Genomic DNA, 16,016 nt, shown 5'->3' on the forward strand with positions numbered 1-16,016 from the left:
TGCAGCCCCGCAGACGCTCTGCCCTCCGCCCGAGGGACCCCAAAGCAGGAGCAGCAGCGCGGGTCTGGCCCTGCATCCCCCGGCGGGGCAGGCTCCGGCTGGAGCGGCGCCCGGGGGCTCCGGCACGGGGAGCGGCGCACAGCGCGGCTGGAGCCGCTGAACGCCGCCTCGTTCCCTTCAGACAATCAGCTGCAGCCTTGTGGTACAAAGCAAAAGTGACTTACTCTGCCCTTTATGCCTCTGATGGGCACCCACCGGTCAGTGCAGCCAGCAGCACGGGCTGAAAACGCCCCTTGAGGCCAGGAACAGCCTCTGGGCTGGCGTTCGGAAGCCAGTGCTAGATTTCACACCACTCACTGAGCTCCAGTTACTTCTGCTTGCTTTCCTCTTCATTGGTAGCTGCAGTTTTTGATGCTGCCCACAGGACTGCAGACTGGCCTGCTTCTGGGAAATGAAGGGATGGCATTCACAACAAGTTTTATACAAGAGAATTTGGACACTGCTTTTTCGTCTGTTGCTTATTACCAAATTGGAAGTTGTATAAATGGAAACAAATGTCATATTTGACAATACGTTCATATCCTGAACTGAAAAAGGCAATTCTCTGAAACTTCAGCAAGCAGAAGTGTAGCACATGCAGTATTTCTGAACACAGGACAAAGCAGCAGCTCCAGAAACACACTGTGTTCACGAAGGCATTAAAGCAGCCAATAAAGCATCTTCCAACTGTCTAAAAAGTACATTATTATCAGGAGAAGATAACGGGGGTTTTCAAATAAGTCCGCGTTTTGCTTTGATGCTTTCAAACTGAAATCTTGCCTTTAAACATGCAACATTTTGCTGTTTGGCAGGAAGGCAGCAACACTTTTTCTTTTCTCCCTTTGTGTTCCAAGTGAGGCAGCAGGCTCAGAGCTGCTCCCGGGAGGGCAGGAGCATCTCCCTGTGACCAGCACAGCACCTGCTCTGGAGGCAGCTCAGCACAGCAGCCCCTCAGGGAGCACACACGGAGCAGGATCCTCACACCCCAAACACCTCTGCTGGCCTTCCCTTCTACACTAAAGTTTGTGGTTCAAAGTAATTTAAAGAACCCGAACATGCAACAAGGATTTTGTCTAGCTCACACCTCCCACTGCCACCTTCTCAGTGCCCATCTAGTTCTAGTTCTCATTCAGTTTCCCAGTTTTACAAAAACAAGCACCATTCCTGAATTCTGGACCCAGCAGCAGCTCGCTGGAGTTAGATTTGCCATCCTGGGGGAACAGAGAAGGACCCTGAGGGACAATCAGCAGGAGTCTTACCCACAGTTAAAGCAGTAAATTAAAAAAAATAGTTGATAAAACTGAAGCCCAAGGCAGTCACTTGGGAAGGGGAATGACCACCTGAAAGACCACGACCAGGAAAGAGACCCTTTGGGAAGTGTTTGCAGCAAGAGGGGGCTTGGATTTGTTTCCTCAGACATGGCTCTGGCTTTGTGAATGCACACCTGTGCACAAGCAGGAGCACGTGTTGAAGGCTGAGCTCTGAAATTAGTGACACTTTGGACCTGCAGAGCCACCAGGCCTGCTAAGGATGAGGAACAGGAGGGACACGATCCAAACCCGAGGGCCACAGCTTCTCCAGCTGAGCTGCCGTGGCACTGGGGGATTGAGCTGCAGCTAAAGCAACAGAGCTCTGAGATGGAACTGCAACAGAGCTCTGAAATGCAACTGCAACAGCAAATGAGAAGAAAGCATGATGAGCTGGTTACTTTTGCTGTTTATCTTGCCAAATGAGCACTTTGGGATGTTTCTGAAGCATGTGGATAAGGTTATCCAGAGCTCCACCTGCTCTGGGGTGCAGCTCCACCCCAGTGCTCCAGGGCAGCCCCTGTCCCCGAGGCCAGGTAGGGACAGCCCAGCTCCTCTCCCGCCCTGCTGGGAAGGCAGCCCCTGCTCACACTCCACCTTCTCTCACTGCCCCCACTCCTTTCCCCAAAATTAGGAAAAAGGGAGAGCAAGGGTGGGGATTCCCACGTGCTGGGAAGACTCTGGGATTGCTGCTGAGCAGGTAAAGCCACAGGACTAGCAGAAAGCACCCATTTACACTGGATCCAACATTTAATAAACCAAATATGCACCACTACTGGGACTTCCATTGACTGGGAGATAACCGCATGGCTTGTGCTGAATGAGTTCAGTGTCCTGGGGAAAGCGTGGGCTCCTGGGGCACAGCGTGCCCCTCGGGTGCATTTCCTGCTCCCCTCTGCACAGGTCTCTCTCATCCTGTTTGTTTCTCCCAAAGCTGCCCCGGGCCCACCTCCCTGCAGGGCCCTGCCAAAGGCTGTCCCTTGCATAAGCAGGTCCTGCTGCACAAAACAAAGACCCCACTGCTGCCCAGACCTCGTTCCTACAAAGCTTTTTTCTTTCATTTTGTAAGCAGAGAAATCCTGACTTTCTTAATTTGTTCCTTTTGTGAACAGGAGAGGGAAAGGAAACAGCCAGGAGTAATTCTCACCAGCTGCTGGAAACACCAGCACGAGAGACCCCAGGGAGGTTTCCTTATGCAAGAGGAGGTTTGGCCAAAGTGCCACAGACACTTGGCCTGTAATTTGTGAGAGAAAGGTTAAGCTAAACCAGGTACCCCTCCCCTGGGGCCACCCCTGCAGCAGAGCCAGGAGGATGGAATTTAACTGCTCCTATTCCCACTGGAAGAGTGGGGGCTCAGCAGGGTGAGTCACACAGCTCACAGGGGGATAAAATCACCCCACTGACCTTTGGAGGGTCCCAGGAATGCAGGGCCCATGCCGTTTGTGCAGCAGAAAGCCCCTTCTGTGGCAGCACCCAGCCATGCCAGTGTGCAGCCAGGGGAGCCCTCCGGGGCTGTTGCCCTGCCTCTGGGGCTGGCTCAGCAGCAGCTCTGCGCTGTGAGGCTGTGTCCTGCTGGCTGCTGCTGCCCTGCAGTGAGAATTGCACTGGGAAGCCCCAGAGCTGGAGCCACGTGTGCAGCACATTCACCCGTGCAGAGCATTTGGAACTGGCGAACCTGCAGGTTTCATCTTATCCCCACACAGAGCAGAGGGAAAGGCTAGCTCTGGAAATGCAGTTTTAAAGGCAGCCTCACACTAACATTCTGGTTTTCATTCTCTCAATGTGTAACAAAATCAGCCATTTGCTAAAATCAAACAAAACTGAAAACTTGAGCTCCCACTATCCTCACCTGGGGACACATTTTCTCCCCCTGCTCCTGTTTCTCACACCCATCCTCAGCCAGAGCCAGACATCCTGAGCCAGTGTTCTCCAGGCTCTGCAGCCAGGCTGGAGCTGAGGAGCTGGGAATCTCAGGGAGATCCAGGCCAGAGGGTCTGGGATGAGCTGCAGTCCCAGAGAAGGCTGGCTGCTCAAACCGGCCAGGATGGGCGTGCAGGGAACAGACACACCTGGGGACACGGGGTGGTGCTGAACAGCTCCTCAGAAGAGCTGAACATCCCTGGTCACACCAGATACCAGCAGTGTGCTTTCTGAAATCACCCTGCAAAGCGTTTGGGATCGTGGGCCGCCTCTGGCTGCTCAGAGCTGAGCCAGCAGCAATCCTCCTGGAATAATCTCACCGTGAAAGGTCCAGGAATGAGGACTCAAGCCAGGACCACGTGCAGTACCTCCATCTTTCAATCCACCAAAGTTGTACAAAACTAGAAGAAAATACTGCAGAAAGTATTCGATTGATGTTAAAATTGAAACTTTAACCAAAGCAGAAAATCCATGACTTCAGTAGATGCTCGTGAGGGGGAAACCCCTCGGTGCAAGCAGAGTCCTGGCCATGAACTCTCTCCCTCCAGGAACAGGTGAGCAGCATCTGTGTTCAGTGCAGGGCTCGTTCTCCACTCTCAGGGAGCTCCTGGAGGCACACCCAGGGCTTGGCCTCACGAGAATTCTGAGCAGCGTTGCAATGTCAAACACTTCTAATAAGCATCAAGGACATGAATTTGCAACAACTGACTGCTAGCGTTTATTGAAGGCTCATTCCAGAGGCTTTTATCAGGCTGTGAAGCACCCGCAGTGCCCAGCAGGTTGCAGTGCTGCTGCAGGATCCTGCTCAGACTCCAGCTGAAGGCTCAGCTGACATTTCTACCTGCCAGGAGGCTGTGGCCAGCCCCTTCTCCCAGGCAAGCAGAGGCAGGACAAGGGGGAATGGCCTCAAGCTGAGCCGAGAGGCTCAGGGTGGACGCCAGGGAGAATTTCCCCGCAGAATGGGGTGTTGAGCATTGGCAGGGGCTGCCCAGGGAGCTGGGGAGTCTCCACCCCTGGAGGGGGCACTCAGTGCTCTGGGCTGGGTGACCAGGTGGGCGTTGGTCTGAGGCTGCCCTTTATCATCTCTGAGTTATTTTCCAGCCTCGGTGACTCTGTGATTCTGAGGCAATGCACTGGATTTGCAGGGAAGCATCCACGTCCCTGAGGCTCAGCACTGCTGCAGCTCAGGTTTCCCATTTTGCAGAGCCAGTCCCAGTGCTCCCACTGGGTGATTTGAAGTGAAAACCATCCGCAATTATAGCTCACTAAAACCTTTAAAAACCCATTTCTGTCTTTAATAACAATAGTGCAAGCTAAGCAAATAGCTCTCAAACCACTTCTCTAAATATTAAATCAGCTCCAAGACCGTGTTTTGCCTGTGGGAAGGTGAAGCAGGGATGGAAATTGACTCCTGGCTCTGCACAGGCCAAGGGACAAAGGCAAACCTGACTGCTGCTGCCTGCAGGCTCCTGGGCAGGTCTCCCTTTGTGGCCCCATCTCTTACAAAAGCACTTTGGAAAGTGCATCCCATCATTTTCTCGTGTGTAAAACCATTAAAATGCTGCAAGAGAATCCGCAGCCTTTGCCAATAACCAACAGAGCCGAGGAAAACAATTAGAATATTAACAGGACTGAGATCTCTGCTGGGATTTTACCAAGGATTGGCCAAAAGGGTTGACCAAAACTTCATAGAAACAGCCTCAGGATGTGAATGATGTCAGATTAAACACCCACAGCCCCTGCTTTTTAAACAATCCCAACAATCAGCAAGGCCTGGTGGCCTTGGCACCCTTCTTGTGGCATTTGGCTGAGCCAGAAGGTGCACTCATCCCCAGACTGCTGCAGGAGCTGCATGCCCACCCAGGCAGCAGGACACAAAGGGGGAGGGGGGGAAATTTACAACAAAAAGGATATTTTTAAAATTACAAAATGCAATACAGAAGATTTAGCTTCTACAAAACAGAAAAACCAACTTCAGGAGGAGGGTGACTTCAAGCAAATATAAAATTATCAATGTGTGTATTTGAGTGGAAACTCTGAGTTCCTGAGAAATGTCATTCCTGCTGTAATCCCGCTCCAAGCAGGAACTTTCACTGTCAGCCCTGCTGTAATCCTGCCACAACCAGAAACTTTTATGGTTTTTCCATGGGCTGCATTCTTTCTGGCTAGAAACAAATTCTGGCTTTAGCTCCCAGAGCCAGTTCATCCCCGAGGTGTTCACAAGCTGACACTCCAGCAGCAGACTGGCCGCTCAGCTCGGGGCAAACGTGGCAGAATTCCCCAGCCAGAGCAGCCTCCCAGTGCCCAGGGGGACCCGGCTGGGGCAGGGACCCGGCTCTGGAGAGCTGCTCCAGGCTGGGACCCGGCTCTGGAGAGCTGCACCAGGCTGGGACCTGGCTCTGGAGAGCTGCTCCAGCCAGGGACCGGGCTCTGGAGAGCTGCACCAGGCGGGGACCCAGCTGCAGCAGGGAGGGACAGCAGTCTCAGCTTGTCCCATGGACCAGGAGAGCCAGGCCCAGGGTGTCAGACCCTTCCACACCTCAGCAAGGTCAGCACTTCCCTCTGTCAGAGCTTCAGGAGTCAGAAATGGCAGCTGGATCCCACTCAGCTGCCCGAGCCAAGGAAGTCACTGTCCCTGGAAGGAGCCCGTGAGTCAGACAGGTTATCCAGCTACTCAGGCTCTCTGGCTTGTCTTGGTCTTGAAATAAAATTATTTCAAAAGCTACACCTGGAAATGTATCACAGCCTCCTAACGACACCTATGGACAATTAAAACACAACCTGGTGTGGCAGGTGGAAAAGGCTCCCTCCTTCCATCCACTCCCAGCAGCTCAGGAGAGAAAATCTCCCTGCTGTTCTGGGCTTTGCTCCAGAGCACAGGGAGAGGCAGTGGGGCGCGGGCAGAGCCCCGGGAGATGCCCCTGCAAAGGGCACCTGATGCCCACTGGCACTCCCAGAATGCTGCATCGGTGGCAGTGACCACAGGAAGGAACTGCAGCTAAAATACTCCCAGAAAAACCAGGATAGCATTTGATATCCAGGGAAGTGGAGAGGAGGAAGCATCAGTGAGTCACACCGCTCAGAGCAACGGCTTAGCAACTGTGAAAGTGTGTTACATCCAGCATTCCTGGGCTCCCTGCTGACTGCTGTTTCCATGCAGTGTTTTGGTTTTAACACAGAATTACAGCTCGTAATACTGGTGAATATAGCAAAGAACAGCGTGTCCATCCAGCAGGACAGGGAAAATCTCCACGTGCCCTGTCCAGCCAGGCCAGGAAGAAAAGGAAGGCTGAACAGCTCCTCGCAGTGAGGGCAATAAATGAAGGTTAAACCCCCTCTCTGCAGCCCCAGAGCTGCTGCCCACGCCACCTGAGGGTGAAGCTTTGGCTGCCCACCCCTCTCAGCCGTGTGCCACTTCTGGGTGGCCCTGGCAGTCACACACAGACCCAGAACTCTGCACATCCAGGCAGCTCCCTGCACACCCTGCTCCAGGAAGGTGTTTGTGCTCAGTTTCACCTTTTCCCACTGTGTGTCCCTCCTACACTGCTGCTGCTGAAAGCACATTTCGCTGAGGGCACTGCTCCTCTCATAGCCATACAGACAAATTTCATTGTCTTTTTAATACATGGAATAAAACTGTAAAAACTGTCACACACACACACTGCTGTGCTGGCTTTGGCTGGGGCTTAAACCACAGCAGTTGCTCATCCCAGAATCAGGATAAACAAATCACACTGGCTCCATACTGCGCTGCAGGAAAGGTTCTGGCCCCAAATTTGTTCTGCACTGCTTATTACAGACATGTGCCACTCATATCAGTACTTCTCATGCTTCAAAACATCGTTTATCCGTATGACATGTGAGGGGTTTGTCTCTGAGCATTGCTGCCCACCATAAACTTCAGAGCCATTCCCACAGCCTGGCTGCTGTTCCAGGCTCCCCTGGGACGCCAGGCCAGGGGGTTCAGCCCCTGTGCAGGTCTGGGAGGTGGCAGCTGTGGGAACTCCTGCAAGAAACCTGCGTCCTCCCAGCCAGGAGAAGCCAGGGGAGCAGAGCTGTGGCACCAGAGCCCTGCAGGGCTCCTCCAGCTGAGCAGGGCTGATGGCATCTGCTAGATATGTTTAGTCTCATTTATCCCCTCAAATATAACCAGACACATTCAGCCTCTCGAGCCAGCAAGCGCTCACATAAACATCTGAACAGGGGAAAAAATAATGGAGTGCTGGCAGAAAGGGAGCCAAATGTGTTTGTCAGAGGCACTTGGATTTGCAAACCCAGCCCTCCACAGCCAATTCAGTCCTTGGAAATCAGTGGGAGTTTACCCATGTCATCACTGGATCAGAATTTGGCCCCTCATCCCTGCTTACCACGACCTAGAGCTCAAATCCAGCTCATACACAACCAACCAGGTATTTTCTACGCGTGGTCACGAGGGAAAACCTGCCAGCAGGAGCAGAGAGACCCCTGTGGCACTCCTGGCTGGGTTTACACTTGAACCAGCATTACCAGGGAGAGGGAGAAGCCAGCAGGAGACCATCCCCAGGAGAACGCCAGGTAGAGCAGAGGCTCAGCACGGGGGAAGGTGTCAGAGGTTTCAACAACAAAGAAAACCCCAGCTCCATGTTTGTACACAACTCTCCCGAGCGTCTGCTCTCAGGGGATCTGAGCCACGTGGCCTCTCTGCCAGATGTTTCTTATTCCCCTAAGCCCAGAGATGGGCACAAGGAGCAGCTCCTGGCTCAGAGCAGCCCTTTGGAACCTGCCTGGCACAGCCTGGACCCCCAGCATTCCCAGCGCCCCCCCAGAGGCTTTTCCCACTGCTTGGGAAGCAGCACCAGCAGCCCAGGGGTGCTCCTGGGGAGGCACTGCTGGGACGTGCAGACGTCCAGCCCCACGAGCACACCCAGACACGGCAGGAGGGAGCCTGGCACCTCGGGGCTGTCTGAGCCAGCAGCACGAACCCTCCCAGGGCTGGGGGCTGCAGCGGCTCCCCTCCCTGTCCCTGCTCCCCCGCTGCAGGATTGCAGCTCCCAGAGGGAATCTCACAGACCCCTGGCACTGCTGTGGGGCTGACACAAGGACTAAACTGGAGTCAAATGTGATTGTCACTTGCACATCACGCCATGCCACGATCAGTGGGGCACAGAAGCTGCCAGTTCTGCCCAAACACACACGACGTTCATCTCAGGACTGAAACGCCCCTCTGGGGCAGTCACTGGGACCTCACATTGTCAGCACAACCAGAACAAAGCCAAGGGCTTTCTGCTAAACACGAGGAGATAAAACAAACCAGAGGCCAAGAGCATGTGAATTTATAGCTAAGTACTCCCAGGCAGCCACTCTGGCCTTGGCTAATTTCAACATCAGAAAATGTTTTTCCAGGAAGGACTCAGAATGAGCCGAGTCTTTTAGAAAAGGACAGAAGCCAAGCTGTCCTTCTTCATTCTCATACTGAAAAAGGAATTCTGAAAGTCGTTTTCTAGAAAAGGAAAGACTACATTTCGTTCAAATGCTGGAAAACAAATAATTTTGCCCAGGTACAGCTTTGGGTTGTTCCATCTGTGGACACTGGCTGGGAAAGCCCTCGCTCAGCTGCCCTGAGGGGCTTGAAGAGGATGAGAGGTCAGTGTGGCTTTGAGGCTGCTGCCCCAAACCCTCCCAGCACGGCCCTGCGCTGCTCCACAGGGGGAGTGCAAGGCACAGGGAGCAGAGAGGAGTGGGGGAAGCTGCTTCAGAACCACCCACTGGCCCCGCCAGCAGGTAACCAGCACCTGATTCCCTGCCACGAAACAAAGCAAAACCATGCAGCGTGTTTGCAAATCCAGATGAAAATCCTCTGTGATGAAGCCCAACACTGACTGCAAATAAATCCAGTGTTTAGGGTTGTTTTCCAAGTGCTTTGCACATAAACAAGGCTTCATTAACATGCTGGCAGAGGTTTAAACGCTGTTTAATTGCACAAGTCCCCGCTGGCTCGGGGCTGGCAGGGACAATTCAGCAGGACAAACCAGCTGGACTTCGACCTGGACCAGCTTCTGGCCACGGGGTTTGGGCTCACAGCCGCAGCCCCAGCCCAGGTTCCAGCACCTGGCGGAGCTGAGCTTCCTTGGGAAATCATTTCTGCACATTTCTGACACCTGCCTTAGCCCTGAGACAGCGCTGAGGACAGAGGCATTTTCTCTTCAACTCGAAAAATGCTGGAAAACAGGAAATTGAGGCAAATGTTGTAGAAATAAGAACAACATTGCTGAGGCTTGTGAACAGAGCTGCTGAACGTGTGGCTCAAGAACTGCGGAAAGAATTAAGGGCACATTCCTTTCAGCCTGATTCAACGATTTTCTTTATGTAAAAAATGCAGCATTGAGCTGACTGCTGTGGAAAATTTACCAGTTTTTAGCAGAGACATGCCAGCTTTAAACAGAAAGCTCTCAGCCTGCATCCACAACTTGCTGTAGCTTTACCCAAGACCAGCATTAAAGTCTTTCTTGATGTGACTATTTCCTGCTTCGAGATTCAGCCATTCCAAACCAGAGTCATTGCCGTGTCCTGATCAAAGCAGAGGGTTTTTGTACAGCAGTGATGTGTTGCACCTACAGCAGCAATGCCCTGTACCCACGGCCTCCCCAAAATCAGTGATTTTTCCTAGTGCAGCAACAGAAGCCAGTCATGCTCTTGGGTTTGACCTGTCTTCAATTAAAGACTCAGGAAGACAGTCAAAGTTTGAGATTCCTAGTGCAGCACATTTAATTTCCAGATGTAAGCCAAGGAATAAACAGAAAAGAACATTTATTTTAGTGGCTGTCGAGTCGCTTCCAAGTGCTCTCCATCCCACATCCCTCGCAGGATAAATAAAACCAGATCACGCTGGGCTGAAGGCAAGGGATCCCAAACCCCGGAGCCTGATCCTCCCGGAGGATCCCCGCCTGCCCAGGTGTCCCAGGGGACCCTGCAGCATCTCCTGCCCTGCAAACGCCAGGCAGGGGCTGAGGGGAGCAGCCCAGGCACCAGGGTCTGTGCCAGCACGCTGCCCCTGCCCCGGACCCCCAGAGGTGGAATTTGCATCGAGAGTTATGCCAACAGCAACAGGGAGCAAGAAACCAGAGCAAGCTGCAGGGCGGAGAAATGGAGGTTTGCTGTGTTTGATATGCACAAAAGCATCGGATTTCCTGACTTCCAGCACAGCAGCTGCATATTCCATAGGAATATATTCCATAGGAGCCTTGGTGGAAGAAAGCAGCGCTCTGGAAGAGTTTGCAGCGTGCATCCCTGGAGAGTTTATCACACTCGGTAATGGAAAGGACATTCGATCCAGCCCACAGAGGAGGCCGAAACCCGCTCCAAAACAAACGGAACACGAGAGCAGCCCCCCAGGGAGGCAGCCAGGAAATGCTCTGCCCCCACCAGCCCCTTCTCGCTTGCCCCTGCCCTGACAGAGAGCCTTTGTTCCAGCCGGCGCTGCCGAGGGCGCCACGCAGGGCAGGGCAGCGGCAGAGCTGCTCCCAGTGAGCGCCCTCACCTGCAGCCAGGTGCCAGGGCAGCGGCAGAGCTGCTCCCAGTGAGCGCCCTCACCTGCAGCCAGGTGCCAGAGCAGCGGCAGCTGCTCCCAGTGAGCGCCCTCACCTGCAGCCAGGTGCCCGGGCAGAGGCAGAGCTGCTCCCAGTGAGCGCCCTCACCTGCAGCCAGGTGCCAGGGCAGTGAGGGCAGCTGCTCCCAGTGAGCGCCCTCACCTGCAGCCAGGTGCCAGGGCAGAGGCAGAGCTGCTCCCAGTGAGCGCCCTCACCTGCAGCCAGGTGCCAGGGCAGAGGCAGAGCTGCTCCCAGTGAGTGCCCTCACCTGCAGCCAGGTGCCAGGGCAGAGGCAGAGCTGCTCCCAGTGAGTGCCCTCACCTGCAGCCAGGTGCCAGGGCAGAGGCAGAGCTGCTCCCAGTGAGCGCCCTCACCTGCAGCCAGGTGCCAGGGCAGTGGGGGCAGCTGCTCCCAGTGAGCACCCTCACCTGCAGCCAGGTGCCCGGGCAGCAGCAGAGCTGCAGCCCCGGGCCCGGCAAAGCCCTGCTCCACACCTGGCAGGGCCAGGGCCCCAAAAGGCATTGCCCAGGTAAATAAGTGCTCTGACAAATAGACACCTGTAAACTTCTGTGGGGTGTCGGATTGGACCCTGGTTTCCTGGAATTGGGGTGGAATTCACTGATAAAAACAAGTTTGTTTGAACCTCTGGGCCCAGGGGAGCTGGATCTGTGCCATTACCAACACATCCACAGCTCAGAGCTACCACAAAGACAAAGCTCAAAATGCTCTGGAGATGCCTTTAGCAATACAATTAATTCAAAATGACCCTTTCCTTGCAGTCAGCAAGGCAATGGCCCAGGCCCTCAGCCAGCAGCTCTACTGGGCTCCCTGGGAGGGGCACGGGTGCTCATTCCAGTCCAGCAGTGCTGCTCCTGCTCACCCCCTCACGCTACCCAGGTCACTCCTGCCCGGCGAGGAGCCCTTCACATGGTGGCCCCTGCCACACTGCACTTCCTCATACCCTTCAGCAGACTTCAGACATTTTCAGCAGTACACTTAAAAACATCAATTTTTTAAAATGCTGAGTCACATTTTAACAGCTCAGACACTTCTCTGCACGAGCACGAGGTCAAACACAACCTGGAGAGCCAGTGCAGAGCACAGAGACACTGCACGACCTTACTCAGTGCTGGAGCAGCCTCAGCCAACACAGACTTCAGAAACCTCCTCTGCAGGCATTTGTGCAGTGCTTTTTTGACTAGATCTTGATTTTGCCCGCGGTGATCCACTTTAAACCACAACAGAAATAAACTTATTAAGTCTGGTAAGTGGCACCACAGCTTCAGCGTGGTTTAAGTGTTGAACCCCCCCTCATGCACAGCTCAAAGCAGGGCAGCTCGTGAGCATTGAATTTGCCACAGGGCACAGCCACTTCCAGAGCTTTGGAGAGCCAGCAGCCTCACAGCAGTCCCTGTGAGCCATTCAAGAAGCCATAGGAAAACATTGCTAAGACTAAAGTAGCAGAAGAGACAGTGGGAGATCATTGTCCAGCTATGACCTCATTGTTTCAATTAGGAGAATTACAAGTTTTAAAGATTTTAAATTAGATATTCTCAATTACTTGAAAGTGGTGGAGAACTACTCTGCTGAGCATACAAAGGGAGAAAAAGAGAAAGGGACAAGTTTGAGCTCTCCACTTTTCACTTTTTAATCCATATCACACTTTCCCATGCCTTTTCCTTCCTAACAATTCCTCACACGCTATTCCAGAGAAAGATGATTGCATCACTTAGAACCAAGGGTTTTAAAATGGCCCAGCAAGTGACCATCCCCTCTGCCTTCATCAGCTTGCCAGGGCCAGTTCTGCGCCACCCCAGCACTGCTCATGTAGCCCACAGAGCCCAGAACCCACCCGTTTACTGCCTGCTGGCACGGCTACAGCAGGAAAGCCTGCTAGTGCCAGTGGAACTGACTCAGGAGAGTGTAGCCCAACTCCGTGTGACCATCACAGGGGTCCAAGCAAACTGCATTCACCAGGCAAAAGCCACTCTGCCTCCCTGTGCTGCCAACACGAAGGCCCCAGGGTAGCGCCGAGGCTTCCTTACCTGCAGAGCAGGCAGCTTTGCTCCCCTTCTCCCCACAGAAGAGCTCTCCTCATTTCCTAGTCTTGACCTTGCCTTTTACAGACCCACGCAGTAATTCCCACATTCACGAGGCCTCTCACACTGAATTCACCTTGGGAACAAACAGCCATGCCCCATCTCCCTGACCCAAAGGGGATGTGTTGGCTTCTGTGGGTGAGGGCAGGGTTGGTTAGGTGTTTGTTGGGGGTTTCTGTTTGTTTTTTCAACAATTTAAAAGCTCGATTACAGACCAGTGTGCAGGGCCATCTTCAGCAGATGACAAATTGTTAATCCAGGACAAGCAAAGCTTGTGCAGCAAAGATCGGCTCTTGGTTTGCTTTCAGCTGGCTGGGAGCTGTTCAGGTTCTTGTTAATGAACTGCAGAACGTTTTTCTTTAATTACTGCATTAGACCTGCAGGTTATGGGGGCTGTGGGTTTGTAGGCTTGCTGCCTTATCCCATGGATGTAAATCCATGATGTATGGTGGCCATCAAGAACATGCCTGATTAATCACCCTCACAAAACACCTGCAGAGAGCAAGACAGAGACCTCCAAAATCTGGTTCAGTGCTGCTTTTGCAATTCAAACCGTGAAAAAGCCACTCCAGCCAACGTTAAAGATGAGTGTTGAAAGCGTCCAGCCTGCACCTGCAGAAGTGCTTTAGCAGGAGTGCCTGGAGTGCATTTGCAGGTGCCTGTCTCTGCCTGACAGGAGATTAAAGATCTCCTCGAGGCCACAGGAGCCACGGGTGGAGCATGTCACTGCAGATCAAACGTGGGATCAGCCCGGCTGAGGACCTGCTGCAGTGATGAGGAGAGCAGATCCTCCTCGGGCACAGCCAGTGGTAGACAGGCTTCTCCTCTGAACTGCAGTGACAGACAGCCCTCCCTTCCTGCCCACCTCCAACCCTGCCCACGGGGAGAGAGCTGTCACAGCCCGCAGACAGGGAAATACAGCCCCTTCTCAACCAACAGGCGCTGGGGCGCTGGGCTGAGGAGCAGCAGGAGCTCCTGGGGGCTGCCCACACCGGGGATCATCTACAGAGCCCCGGGTCATCTCTGCTGCGTGGAGCTCAAAAGCAGCAGCCTCGGGGGCCCTGGCCCTGCACACCTGGCAGGGACATCAGGGACAGCCCTTGCCACCCGGCAGAGCACGGATTGTCCCCAGCCCTGAGGGGAGCACAGGGAGGGCAGAAGGAATCTGGAGCACAGAGCTGCCGGGGACAGGCGGGGACAGGAGGGACAGGAGGGGACAGGCGGGGACAGGAGGGGACAGGAGGGACAGGAGGGACAGGAGGGACAGGAGGGACAGGAGGGACAGGAGGGGACAGGCGGGGACAGGAGGGGACAGGAGGGGACGGGAGGGACAGGCGGGGACAGGAGGGGACAGGAGGGACAGGAGGGGACAGGAGGGGACAGGAGGGGACAGGCTGGGACAGGAGGGACAGGAGGGGACAGGAGGGGACAGGCGGGGACAGGAGGGGACAGGCGGGACAGGAGGGGACAGGAGGGGACAGGAGGGGACAGGAGGGACAGAAGGGACAGGAGGGGACAGGAGGGACAGGAGGGGACAGGAGGGGACAGGAGGGGACAGGAGGGACAGGAGGGGACAGGAGGGACAGGAGGGACAGGAGGGACAGGAGGGGACAGGAGGGCAGCCATGGCCCAGTGCCCTTTACAACACGCGTTCCCCTGATGTGCTGCTCGGTTTCCTGGAGGGCAGCGTTGGCTGCCCCGTGCCCAGCACCACCCTGCCCACGCAGACAGCCCTGGCTGCCCCAAAGCAACATTGGCACAAACACCCGGCAGCTCCAAGCACTGAGCGAGCCTCCAGAGCCACTTGCTGCTTTGCTGGGAGCTTGTCCAGCTCATTACAAAGGAACCAGAGTGCCTGACTGTGGCCCTGAGCCACAGGGGAGTCGTACCTCTGTGTGCTGCTCTGCAAAGCCCCAGCACGGCGCGCGGGGGGTCACTGCAAGAATTTGGCCAGCAAGGAGCTGTGAAGGAGAAGAACAACATGAAAACACTTTGCAAAGGGCCTTTAAGGAGAATTGGCACAATGCAGAGAGGAGAGAGAGCCTGAGCAGGGACAAGCTGAGGCAGAAAGGGAATGCTGTGCTGCAGGAACAGGGGCACCTGCAGTGCTGGCCTGGGAAACAGCCGGGACAGTGCCACAAGGGAGCAGTGGGATGAGGGAGGGACCAGCCCGTGTCTGCAATGGAAGAGCAAATTGAAAACCAAACATCATCAAACAAAACCCAGATACATAATTCAGGTCCCTGGTTAAGATTAGAATTGCAGAAAAAACCCGTTTGCCAACACTGAGGCATGAAACATATCAAGGTGGTGCTCTCCACAGCTGTCTCCTCAACAGAATTTCTACTGACCTGCCCCCTGTACCTGCCCCCTGTACCTGCCCACTGTGACCTGCCCACTGCACCTGCCCCCTGTACCTGCCTACCTGCCCACTGTGCCTGCCCATGCCCCCAGGAGCACACAAACCACACAGACGAGCTGTGGAGCAGCTCTGCCTTCCCTCCTGCCGTGGACAAAGCCAGGTTATTCCACAGAAAGGTATGTTAGGAACTGAACTGCTGGAAAATGAGCTGAAATTGTGCTCCAATTTTGATACAATTTGCTATGCAGATCCGGTTCACAAACACCTCCTTCACTCAGCTTTCCCCTTCCCAGCACTCCTGAGCTCACACTCTGTCACACTTTCTTGCCAAAATATAGTTTCACTTAACAAACCCTCCCTTCATTCTCCCTGGTAATGAATTCCAGCTAAACCAATGCCTCAAAGTCAGGCACGGGCCAGAATTGCCAGCAAAGCAGCGAGCTCAGCCGGGGCTGTTCAACCATTGTGCTCCTGTGAGGCTGCCCTGGGAGATCCCAGCCACATCACAATGAAACATTCCACATGTTCCTCAGCCACCTTCCGGAGACAGAGCTTTGTATCTCTTGTAATTTAATGCTCTGCCTCTGAGCAGTGAGAGCTGCAGCCTAATGACAACAGACAGCACATCCTGAGATGAAAACCCTGCTCTTAAAACACTGTCAAGGCCCAAGTACATTTAAAACATTTGTTTTTATTTTAATGCAGATTTTCAGATATGTGATTT

This window comes from Motacilla alba, chromosome 9, assembly GCF_015832195.1.
Source record: "Motacilla alba alba isolate MOTALB_02 chromosome 9, Motacilla_alba_V1.0_pri, whole genome shotgun sequence".
Lineage (NCBI taxonomy): Eukaryota > Metazoa > Chordata > Aves > Passeriformes > Motacillidae > Motacilla > Motacilla alba.